Consider the following 13,646-nt stretch of genomic DNA (forward strand, 5'->3'; position numbering starts at 1 on the left):
TTTACATCAACGGGTTCTTTATCTCTCCACGAGTCCATACATATCAAAAGTTCTCAAATCCGACCTCAAATGGCCCCTCAAATCCCAATTTAAAATCTCAAAATCCCAAGCCCTAGTTCTTCCCTTTTTAGCTAAGTTTCCATGAATTTCTAGGTTAATTTCACAATATAATCACGTTTTTGGTTCATAGAATTTACCTCCAATCAATCCTCCTTGAATCCCTCTTCAATTTCTCCCAAAGAGCTCTCAAAATGTTCAACAATGGAGGAAAAATGACTTAAGCTCGCGGATGAAATGTTTAAAAACCTTCTGCCCAGCTTTCTGACTTCCTTCTATGCGATCGCGGCCCAAGGCTCGCGCTCGCGAAGAGCAAAATGTCCAAGACCCCAAAATACTCTATGCGAACGCGACCTAAGTCCTGCGAACGCGATGCTGCCTTTCTCTAAACTACGCGAACTCGGACCTCCAGCCGCGAACGCGAAGGGGAAAGGCCCCTGACCCTTAAATCCTGCTATGCGAACGCGGAGGGTCTTATGCGAACGCGGAGGGTCTTATGCGAACGCGGAGGGTCTTATGCGAACGCGAAGCATCACCATCTAATCCTCTGCGATCGCGAACCCTCGAACACGAACGCGATGAACAAATTTCATGCCTCCCAAATTGCTTCTACGCGATCGCGACACCACCCCCGCGATCGCGAAGTCCAAGCACCCTGCAACATCAGAACAGCAGAATCTGCAACTCCCATGTGCCAAAATTGGTCCGGTTGACCATCTGAAACTCACCCGAGGCCCCCGCGACCTCAACCAAAAGCACCAACGCATCCTAAAACATCATTCAAACTTGTTCCAATTATCAAAACACCTCAAACAACACCAAATCCATCAATTCACATTGAATTCAAACCTAAGTTTTCTAAAAACTTCCGAAACACTCTTTCGATCAAAAACCCAACCAAACCACCTCCGAATGACCTGAAATTTTGCACACACATCCCAAATCACCTAACGAATCTACTGCAACTCTCCAAATTCCATTCCGACCCTCAGATGAAAATCTCACCTACCAACCGGAAATCGCCAAAATACTAACTTCGCCAAAACAAGCTAAATTCTACACCGGACTTCCAAAACTAATTCCGATCACACTCCTAAGTCACAAATCACCCCCCGAAGCTAACCGAACCATCGGAAATCACATCCGAGCCCTCTAACACATAAGTCAACATCCGGTTGACTTTTCCAAACCAAACCTTCCTTAAAGAGACTAAGTGTCTCATTTCTTACCAAATCCACTCCGAACCAATTCGATCACCTAAGACACGGATAATGAAGCATAAAGAAGCAGAAAATGGGGGAAACGGAGCGGTAACTCATGAGACGACTGACCGGGTCGTCACATCCTCCCCAACTCAAACAAACGTTCGTCCTCGAACGAGTCAAGAAACATACCTGAAGCCTCAAATAGGTTAGGATATCTGCTCCGCATCTCCCACTCGGTCTCCCAGGTAGCCTCCTCCACGGGCCGACCTCTCCACTGCACTTTCACTGAAGCTATATCCTTTGATCTCAACTTTCGAACCTGACGACCCAAAATAGCCACTGGCTCCACATCGTAGGTCAAATCACCATCTAACTGAACCGTGCTGAAATCCAAAACATGAGACGGGTCCCCAACATACTTCCGGAGCATAGAAACATGGAATACCAGATGCACACTCGACAAGCTGGGTGGCAATGCAAGCATATAAGCCACCTCCCCAATCCTCCAGAGCACCTCAAAAGGCCCAATGAACCGCGGACTCAACTTCCCTTTCTTCCCAAACCTCATAACACCCTTCATGGGCGAAACCTTCAGCAAGACCTTCTCACCAACCATATAGGACACATCTCGAACCTTCCGATCCGCATAAATCTTCTGACGCGACTGCGCTGTACGAAGCCTCTCCTGTATCACCTTCACCTTCTCTAAGGCATCCTCAACCAAATCTTTCCCCAACAGCCTAGCCTCACCGGGCTCGAACCAACCAACTGGAGATCTACACCGCCTCCCATACAAGGCCTCATACGGTGCCATCTGAATGCTGGACTGATAGCTGTTGTTGTAGGCAAACTCTGCAAGCGGCGAAAACTCATCCCAAGAACCTCCGAAATCGATAACACAGGCACGCAACATGTCCTCCAATATCTGAATGGTACACTTGGACTGCCCGTCCGTCTGAGGATGAAACGTTGTGCTCAACTCCACATGAGTACCCAACTCTCGCTGAAAAGTCTTCCAAAATTGGGAAGTAAACTGATTGCCTCTATATGAGATGATGGAAACTGGAACATCATGCAACTGAACAATCTCTCAGATGAAGATCCCTGCCAGCCGCTCCGAAGAATAGGTAGTACACACCGGAATGAAGTGCGTGGACTTGGTCAGCCGATCCACAATCACCCAAATAGCATCGAACTTCTTCAAAGTCCGAGGAAGACAACTCACAAAATCCATAGTGACTCTCTCCCACTTCCACTCGGGAATAACCATCTGCTGAAGCAAGCTACCCGGTCTCTGATGCTCATATTTTACCTGCTGACGGTTGAGACACCGAGCCACAAATCCCACAATATCCTTCTTCATTCTTCTCCACCAATAGTGCTATCTCAGATCCTGATACATCTTTGCGGCACCCGGATGTATGGAATACCGCGAGCTGTGGGCCTCCTCCAGAATCAACTCTCTAAGCCCATCCACATTGGGCACACAAATCTGGCCCTGCATCCTCAATACCCCATCATCATCGATGGTCACGTCTCTGGCATCATCATGCTGAACTCTGTCCCTAAGGACGAGCAAATGAGGATCGTCATACTGTCTCTCTCTGATGCGATCATATAAAGAAGACCGAGAAACCACACAAGCCAATACCCGACTAGGCTCTGAAATATCTAATCGCACAAACCGATTGGCAAAGGCCTGGACATCAACTGCAAGGGGTCTCACCCCAACTGGAATGTATGCCAAACTCCCCATACTCACCGCCTTTCGGCTCAAAGCATCGGCCACTACATTGGCCTTTTTTGGGTGATACAATATGGTGATATCATAATCCTTAAGCAACTCTAGCCATCTCCGCTGCCTCAAATTAAGATCCTTCTGCTTGAACAAATGCTGAAGACTGCGATGATCGGTGAATACTTCACAAGATACACCATACAAGTAGTGCCTCCAAATCTTCAATGCATGAACTATGGCAGCCAACTCCAAATCATGAACAGGGTAGTTCTTCTCATGGGGCTTCAACTAACGAGAAGCTTAAGCAATAACAACCAATCCCGACTCTCGAAGCATCACAATAGACGGTATATGAACCTGAAGCTGATGGCAAAACCAACACTAGAGTTGTGGCCAAAGCTGCCTTGAGCTTCTGAAAGCTCTCCTCGCACTCATCCGACCATACAAATGGAGCACCCTTCTGAGTTAACTTGGTCAAGGGCGATGCAATAGAGGAAAATCCCTGAACAAACCGGCGATAATAACCCGCCAAACCAAGGAAGCTACGAATCTCTGTGGCTGAGGACGGTCTAGGCCAACTCTGCACCGCCTCTATCTTCTTCGGATCAACTTTAATACCCTCGTTGGACACCACGTGCCCCAAGAAAGCCACTGAACCGAGCCAAAACTCACACTTGGAGAACTTTGCATAAAGTTTCTCCTCCCTCAATCTCTGCAATACAACTCGCAAATGCTCCGCGTGCTCCTCCTGGCTACACGAGTACACCAGAATATCATCAATGAATACTATAACAAACGAATCCAGATAAGGCCGAAATACACTGTTCATCAAATGCATGAACGCTGCTGGGGCATTGGTCAGCCCGAAAGACATAACAAGAAACTCATAGTGACCATATCTGGTCCTGAAGGCAGTCTTAAGAATATCTGAATCCTTGATCTTCAACTGGTGATAACCCGAACGGAGATCAATCTTGGAGAACACTCTCGCTCCCTGAAGCTGATCGAATAAATCATCAATGCGAGGCAAAGTATACTTGTTCTTCACTGTTACTTTGTTCAATTGCCTGTAATCAATGCACTTTCTCATTGTGCCATCCTTCTTCTTCACAAACAGAACCGGTGCACCCCAAGATGACACACTAGGCCGAATAAAACCCTTTTCTAGGAGCTTTTGAAGTTGCTCCTTCAATTCATTCACCTCCGCTGGTGCCATACGATACGGCGGAATAGAGATAGGCTGAGTGCCCGGCACCAGGTCAATACCAAAATCAATATCCCTGTCCGATGGCATGCCCGGCAGGTCTGCAGGAAACACGTCGGGAAAATCCCGCACTACTGGAACAGAATCAATACTAGGAGTCTCAGCTCCAACATCCCTCACAAACGCCAAATATGAAAGGCAACCCTTCCCAACCATACGCTGGGCCTTCAAGAAATAAATAACTCTACTAGGAACATAATCAGTCAAACCACGCCACTCGATTCGCGGTACACCCGGCATAGCCAAAGTGACTGTCTTAGCATGACAGTCTAGAATAGCATGACACGGAGATAGCCAATCCATGCCCAAAATAACATCAAATTCCACCATGCTCAATAGCAATAGATCAACTCGGGTCTCAGACCCCAATAGTCACAACACATGACCGATACACACGGTCCACAACAATAGTATCGCCCACCGGGGTAGATACATGAACAGGTAAAGCAAGAAACTTTCGGGGCGTACCCAAATAATGAGCAAAATACGAAGACACATAAGAATAGGTGGAACCGGGATCAAATAATATAGAGGCATCTCTGTGGCAGACTGAAACAATACCTGTAATGACAGCATCTGAAGCAATAGCATCTGTCCTGCCTGGAATAGCATAAAAATGAGCCTGGCCACCGCCTGATCGAACTCCCCCTCTGGGGCGACCTCTGGCTGCCTGACCTCCACCCCTAGCTGGCTGGACGGGTGGTGAAGTAACTAGAGCAGAAGTCGAGGGCTGACCCCTCTGCAGAAACTGACTATCACGAAGTCGGGGGCACTGCCTCCTCATATGACCAAACTCTCTGCACTCGAAACAACTCCCAGGTGCTAAAAAAGGGGACTGAATGGAACCCCTGGCACCAGAATGACCAGTAGAAGGACCTGCCACGGAAGAACCCAGGGCTGATGGGGCACGAGAAAAACTCTGAGCTGGGAGGGCGCTGAGTGATGACTGGCCCTACTGAGACCTATGATAACCACGGCCTGGAGGTGCCCCTCGATACTCGAGACGGGCCGACTAAGCAGGCCTGAAAGAACGACCCCTACCATGCTGGAACTGGCCCCTAGACGGAGCACCACTGAAACTGCTAGAACCTCGAGGCCTCTTGGCCTCCCTCTCCTCTCTATCCTGACGGCGAACCGTCCCAATCTCACGAGCGATATCAACCACCTCCTCAAACGTAGCACCCAATACTCTCTCCGGTCATCAGATACGGAGATGATAATTAAGGCCATCCACAAATCTCTTGATCCTCTCACGATCTGTCAGAACCATCCAGGCGGCATGACGAGCCAACTCAGAAAACCTCAACTCATACTGGGACACAGTCATATCCCCCTGTCGCAACCACTCGAACTGTCTACGCAGCTCCTCAGGACTGCGGTACATACTTCTCCAGGAAGAGAGTGGAGAACTCCTGCCAAGTCAGAGGCGCTGCATCAACCGGCATACGCCTCTCATACGCCTCCCACCAAGTGAAGGCAGCCCCAGAAAACTGAAAAGTGGTAAATGCCACACCACTAGACTCGAGAATCCCTGTTGTATGAAGCATCCGCTGACACTTGTCAAGAAAACCCTAGGCGATGCTACCAAACCTGGAGCCTACCAAACCTCTCGAGGCGATGCTGCTCATCATCCGGCATAACTGGTACAATGAACTCCTGAGCTGGTACAACCGGCTGGGCTGGAGGCGCCCCCGGCATCTGTAGTCCCTGCACTATCTGCTCAGGTGTGCGAGCAGCGGGGGTCTGATTGCCTCCCCCGGCCTGTGAAGTAGCTGCTGCTGTGGTAGCTGAAACTGCCTGAGCCAGGCCAGTTCAAATTGTCAAGATCTTAGCCAAGGCCTCCTGAAGACCCGGAATAACTATGGGCACATCTGGTGCCTGAACTGGTGCTGCTGGAGCATGCAAAGCTGGAGCCTGATCCTGAGCTGGGGCAGCTGGTGGATCAACAGGTGCTGCCCTCGCTGCTCTGCCTCTGCCACGACCACGACCGCATCCCCGGCCTCTGGTGGCCTCAGTGGGTGGTACTGGTGGTCGTCCACCTCGTCCGGTAGCGCGAGTCCTCGCAATCTGCGAGAGAATAGAATACAGAAGTTTAGTTCTCGGATCAACAAAGTCGCACGACAAGAATTTCAAGAATATGAAGTTTTTCCTAAAGGTTCTGCAGCCTCTCGAGGATAAATACAGACGTCTCCGTACCGATCCGCGAGACTCTACTAAACCGGCTCATGACTTGCAAGACCTATGTAACCTAGGCTCTGATACCAACTTGTCACGACTCCAACCCCTGTCGTGATGGCGCCCAACACATTGCTAGGCAAACCCGACCAACAATCAATCTCACCCCTTTTCTTTATAAAATTCATTACCAATTAACAGGGTTTAATACCAACTCAACATAAATAAAAGTCTGAAAATTGAAGATTATACATGCGGAAGTCATAATAACATCACTACGCAGCCCATCGATTCGGTGTCACAAGTCAAGAGCCTCTATTACAGGTTTGAACAACCTAGTACAGAAATAGTCTAAAGATGCCGAAAAATAATAACATGATAGAAGGAGAAATCAGGTATGCGAACGTCGTGCAACTACCTCGATGACTCCGGTGAATACTGAATAGCTGAAAAGCTCGCACTACGCCTCGGGAACACCTGGATCTGCACACAAGGTGCAAGGAGTAATGTGAGTACTCCGATCCAGTGAGTAATAATCATAAATAATGACTGACAGAATGAAAACACGTAAAAGCACTAAGCAGTTCTATATCAAAGCAGAAAAACAATTTAAAGCAGTAAAATAGTGATGAAATCAGGTGAAATCTCTTTAAATCAGGTAAAACAAGTAGCTTATCAGGTAATTAACAAATATAAATCCGCTCCTCGAGCATAGAATCCATTAATTATTACTTATCTTCAGCACTCAATCCATATATCTCTCACAATAACCGAAATTAAAACAACCGCTGGGGCGTGCAGCCAGAATCGTACATCGCTGTGGCGCACAGCCCGATCCATATAAATAGTCGACTGCGCTCACTGGGGGTATGTAGACTCCGGAGGGGCTCCTACAGCCCAAGCGCTATATTGCTGCGGCGTGCAGCCCGAACCACATAAACATTTGCTGCGGCGTGCAGCCTGATCCATAACATATATAACATCCTCTATGTTGGGTACTCAACCCCTCTCAGTCATTATACTCACAGCCTCTCGGGCACAATAATAGAAAGTAGGGATCTCAGCCCACATATTCCTTTCATTTAGAATTAGAATGATAAAACCGGCTCAAATTATTTAGAAAAGATAGAAACATGATTGAGGATATGATTTTTAACAAATAGAGTGAGGGAATCAGTCAAAAATGCCCCTAAGGGTTCTACAGGTCAGCACAAGGCCCCAAAAATGGCAACTAGCCCAAATCATAATGATAATAAATAAGTCTCAGCCAAAAACGCGGTAAAATCATCAATCGGGACGGACCAAGTCACAATTCCCAACAGTAAACGACCCCGCGCTCATGATCAAGCGCATGTCTCATCTCAATATAGCACTACGTTGTGCAGATTCGGGGTTTCAAACTCTCAGGACATCATTTAAAATCATTACTCACTCGAACCGGCTACAACTCTAGCTCGCGACTCCCTTGCCCCTCAAATCGGCCTCCACGCGCGTCGAATCTAACCAAAAGCAGAACGAATACGTCACAATATGCTAAGGAAACAAAACCCAAGCGAAAACAATCGAAAAACATCAAAAATCCCGAAATTGACAAATCCCGAGCCCCGGGCCCACTTCTCGAAACTCAGAAATTTTCACATCAACGGGTTCCTTATCTCGCCACGAGTCCATACATATGAAAAGTTCTCAAATCCGACCTCAAATGGCCCCTCAAATCCCAATTTAAAATCTCAAAATCCCAAGCCCTAGTTCTTCCCTTTTTAGCTAAGTTTCCATAAATTTCTAGGTTAATTTCACAATATAATCACGTTTTGGTTCATAGAACTTACCTCCAATCAATCCTCCTTGAATCCCTCTTCAATTTCTCCCAAAGAGCTCTCAAAATGTTCAACAAAGGAGGAAAAATGACTTAAGCTCGCAGATGAAATGTTTATAAACCTTCTGCCCAGCTTTCTGACTTCCCTCTATGCGATCGCGGCCCAAGGCTGGCGATCGCGAAGAGAAAGTTTTCCAAGACCCCAAAATACTCTATGCGAACGCGATGCTGCCTTTCTCCAAACTACGCGAACTCGGACCTCCAGCCGCGAACGCGAAGGGCAAAGGCCCCTGACCCTCAAATCCTGCTATGCGAACGCGGAGGGTCTTATGCGAACGCGAAGCATCACCAACTCATCCTCTGCGATCGCGAACCCTCGAACGCCAACGCGATGAACAAATTTCCTGCCTCCCAAATTGCTTCTACGCGATCGCAACACCACCCCCGCGATCGCGAAGGCCAAGCACCCTGCAACATCAAAACAACAGAATCTGCAACTCCCAAGTTCCAAAATTGGTCTGATTGACCATCTGAAACTCACCCGAGGCCCCCCGGGACCTCAACCAAAAGCACCAACACATCCTAAAACATCATTCAAACTTGTTCCAATCATCAAAACACCTCAAACAACACCAAATCCATCAATTCACATCGAATTCAAGCCTAAGTTTTCTAAAAACTTCTGAAACACGCTTTCGATCAAAAACCCAACCAAACCACCTCCGAATGACCTGAAATTTTGCACACACATCCCAAATCACCTAACGAAGCTACTACAACTCTCGGAATTCCATTCCGACCCTCGGATCAAAATCTCACCTACCAACCGAAAATCGCCAAAATACTAACTTCGCCAAAACAAGCTAAATTCTACACTAGACTTCCAAAACTAATTCCGATCACACTCCTAAGTCACAAATCACCCCCCGAAGCTAACCGAACCATCGAAAATCACATCCGAGCCCTCTAACACATAAGTCAACGTCCGGTTGACTTTTCTAAACCAAACCTTCCTTAAAGAGACTAAGTGTCTCATTTCTTACCAAATCCACTCCGAACCAATTCGATCACCTAAGACACGGATAATGAAGCATAAAGAAGCAGAAAATGGGGGAAACGGAGCGGTAACTCATGAGATGACTGGCCGGGTCGTCACACATCTCTTCTTGGAGACGTTTCTACCTATCACCTTGAGAGAGGAGGGCCGGCGTCAATTCGAGCGTCTCCAGCAGGGCAGCATGACTATTACTCAATATGAGACCCGTTTTGTGGATTTGGCTCGTCATGCTATTCTTCTGCTTCCTACTGAGAGAGAGAGAGAGGGCGAGGAGGTTAATGAGGGACTTGCTCAGCCTATTAGATTGCAGATGGCTAAGGAGACTAGGAGCGAGATCTCTTTTCAGGATGCAGCCAATGTCGCCAGATGAGTCGAGACAGTTCGTGGACAAGGAGGTCAGGGGTCAGACAAGAGACCCCATCATTCTGGTGTATTCAGCGGCACCTCATCTGGAGGCAGGGGTACTTTTGGTAGAGGCCATCCTCCAGGACGTTCCATTTAATGCTTCAGGCATCCCACAGTGCTTCAAGGAGTCGTGGTTCTTATGTTCCTCCTCCTGGGTAGCCAGCCTATAGTGCACCACCAGCTCCTATCAGTACACCTCTTATTTAGAGTTATTACCGTGGTCAGCCGGCTCGTTCGGGTCAGTCTCAATTTCCACAGCAACACTATCAGGATAGATATTTCGAGTGTGGTGTTTATGGGCATATCAAGAGGACATATCCGATATTATTGGGTGTTCATCCAGAGCATCAAAGTTCGCATACCATGGTTCCGAAACCAGTTGCTGCACCGCCTGCTCAGCCAGCCAGAGCCAGGGGTCAGACAGTTAGAGGTAGGGTCCAGACTGTTAGAGGTGGAGGTCAGGTTGTTAGACGTGGAGGCCTGCCAGCTAGAGGCCGTCCCAGGGATATGGTTCAGAGTGGTGGGGCCCAGCCCCGATGTTATGTTTTTCCTGCAAGACCTGAGGTTGAGTCACTGATGTTATTACAGGTATTGTTTCAGTTTGCAGTAGAGATGCTTCAGTTCTATTTGATCTGGGGTCTACTTACTCCTATGTGTCATCTTGTTTTGCTTCATATTTGGTTGTGCCTCTGATTCTTTGAGTGCCCCTGTATATGTGTCCATACCTGTGGGGGATGCTATTGTTGTAGATCGTGTATATCGTTCGTGTGTGGTCACTATTGGGATTCCTGAGACCAGTATAGATCTTCTACTCCTCGATATGGTGGATTTCGATGTTATATTGGGTATGAATTTGGAGAAAAATCACGTCTAAGTCTCATTTACCCAGCTGCAGATGTCGCAAATGCGAAGGAGGCATCGCAAATGCGAACCGTTTCTCACTTCTGCATTGTTTGCAAGTGTGAGGTATAGTTCGCAAATGCGAACATGGGCAAGATCGCAAATGCAAAGACCGCAAATGCGAAAAGTACCCCTCCCCAGTTCCCATCGCAATTGCGAGAGGTTGTTCGCAATTTCGAACATTGGCCTCCACAGCTACTCTTCCCAAATGCGATGAGTAGGTTGCAAATGCGAACCCAACAGTGGTCGCAAATGCGAAGCTTGATCTCGCAATTGCGAGATCAGAGACCTGCAACAAGAACTGAAACACACTAGCAAATTTTCTAAGTTCAAATCACTCCGTAGCCTAAATGAAACTCACTCGAGCCCTCGGGGCTCCAAACCAATCATGCACACAAGTCTAAAAAAGTCATACGAACTTGCTCGCGCAATCAATCGCCAAAATAACACCTAGAACTATGAATTGAAGCCCAAATCACATGAAATTTTCAAGAAAACTTTGAAATTCCTATTTTCAGAACCGGATGTTCGAATCACGTCAAATCACCTCCGTTTTTTATCAAATTTCACAGACAAGTCATAAATTTGGTATTGGACCTATACCGGGTTGCAGAACAAAAATACTGACCCCTTATCCAAAAAGTCAAACTTTGGTCAAACACTTTCATTAAGCTTTCAACTTTCAAATTTCGACATAATCCGATATCTCGGTCTAGGGACTTCCAATTTTGATTCCGGGCATAGGCCCAAGTCTCAAATCACGATACGGGCCACCGGGACCGTTAAAATACGCATTCGGATCCGTTTACCAAAAATATTGACCGGAGTCAACAAAAATAAAGGTTTTAGACAAAATTTCTTATTTTTATCAATTTTTAACATAAAAGCTTCCGGAAAGACGCCCGGACTGCACACGCAAATCGAAAAAGGCTAAAACATGACTTTTAAAGGTTTCAGATCACAGAATTAGATTTAAATCATAAGATGACCTATTGGGTCATCACAGTTTGACGTAAGAAATATATTTACAAATCCAAAATATTGATTGTACAATTTTAGGAGGTCATTTAAATCTGTGAACTATTCTAGAGAAAATATTAAATAACTTTTTAGGAAAATTCAATAGCTTCTATTTTCATAGTGCTCTAGTTTTGTTGTATATACTAGTTTTTTGCATTAAAAAAGAAAATTGATCTTTCTATATTCTATGTAGGAATATTGTTTGTAGACTATTATGGGAAGGTTATATTCACTTTATTCATTCTATAACATTTTTTGTAACAACTTATTTTGATAGCTCTATTTTACGTATGAGAAGTGATTGGATCACCTTCTAACTCATTGTTATTATTATTTACGAGTTATATTGTTGTCCTATCAAAAGAATCTAAAATGTTTTAGAGAAATGTTAGAATATACAAGAATATATTTGCATTTACCTTTTGACGTGAGATTCGAAGAACCACTATATCTTCAAGGAAAGAGTTACACATTTAAAGTATATGCAAAATATATCATGATATCAAAATTCATAGATGGAAAATTTTCAGGGAGGGTATACATGGACCGGGTTGGTTCAGTTTTTATTGAAGCCAAACCAAATCTATTACTCTCCGTTCCAGCTTATATGAACCTATTTTCTTTTTGATCAGTTCCAAAAAGAATGACCCTTTTCTAAATTTGGAAACAATTTAGCTTAAACTTCCAATTCTACTCTTAATGAGAATCTATTATAACCACACAAATACTCTGGACCCTTTTCTCACTTGCTTATGACCACAAATTTCAAAAGTCCTCATTTTCTCTTAAACTCTGTGTCTAGTCAAACAGGTTCACATAAACTGGAACATAGGGAGTATATCGGTTTGGATTGATTCAATTTTGTCGGATTTTTGTTACATGAAAATTATTTCAATATCACTTTGTTAAAGTTATAGACAAAGTTTTGATAAGTGAATATATGTTTAATAAAAATTTAAAAAAAAACGAATATATTATCTATTAAAATATTCTTATGGGAGAATTTTTTAAGTAACATATAATAGTTATATTCTTAGTCGTCTAACAATAATTTTTCGTTTGATTTATACTTTCAAGGTTAACAAAATTTAATAACTAAACATTAAAATCAATATGATACCTAAATAATGATATATTCCATTTAATTTAAATTATCAAAATACCATTTCAAATTCGAAAAAGATATAAGAATTTAATAGATTTGTACATATGATTATGAAAGAACAAAGAAATTGACGCATTTCAATAATACTTGATAAGAAAGTGACGATACAAACCATTATTTAAAGTAAATAAAAATGGATACACTTCATATTTCTATTAAACATTACATCCCATGAGAGGATCCCAAATATTGTTAGATATGTTTTAAAGAAAATTCTATATGAAGTCTTAAAAGTATATAAAAAATATTATATATTTATATTTTGGTCTAGTTCAGGTTTTTTTTACTCAATACCAAAACCAAACCAAATCAAATCTAATTAGATTATTTAATCGGTTTAGTTTAACTTTCGATTCGGTGTTATTTTTCGATTCGAATTAAACACCCCTAATTTTTAGAGGAACAATGAAAAAATTAACGCCTAATGGATAGAAATCTTTATGAAAATTTCTGATGTTAGCTAAAGGGCAATTCAACATTTTAAGATTTTAAATTCGAATTACCATAAGTACCCATCAACTTTTAGGCCCACTTTAATTATTATTCTTACTATAGTGAAACAGAATTGTTGTTAGTTCTACTGAAAGGTTTTAAAAATCTTACCAAGTATATACTTCATACAATATTTCATACCAAAACATAATGATGGCTAAAATTTTGCTAAACTGATCAAACGTATAAATATAAACATAAATGTCAAATATTTATCATATAAAAGATTTTATGAAACTGATCTAATGGTAGAGTTCTAACATAAATATCAAAACTCTTTTATGTAAAATTTTCTTTATATAGAATATTCATGTTAATATGCAAGCCTATCCAACTATACTGTAGTAACTAT

The sequence above is a fragment of the Nicotiana attenuata genome, unplaced genomic scaffold (genome assembly GCF_001879085.1).
Source record: "Nicotiana attenuata strain UT unplaced genomic scaffold, NIATTr2, whole genome shotgun sequence".
NCBI lineage: Eukaryota > Viridiplantae > Streptophyta > Magnoliopsida > Solanales > Solanaceae > Nicotiana > Nicotiana attenuata.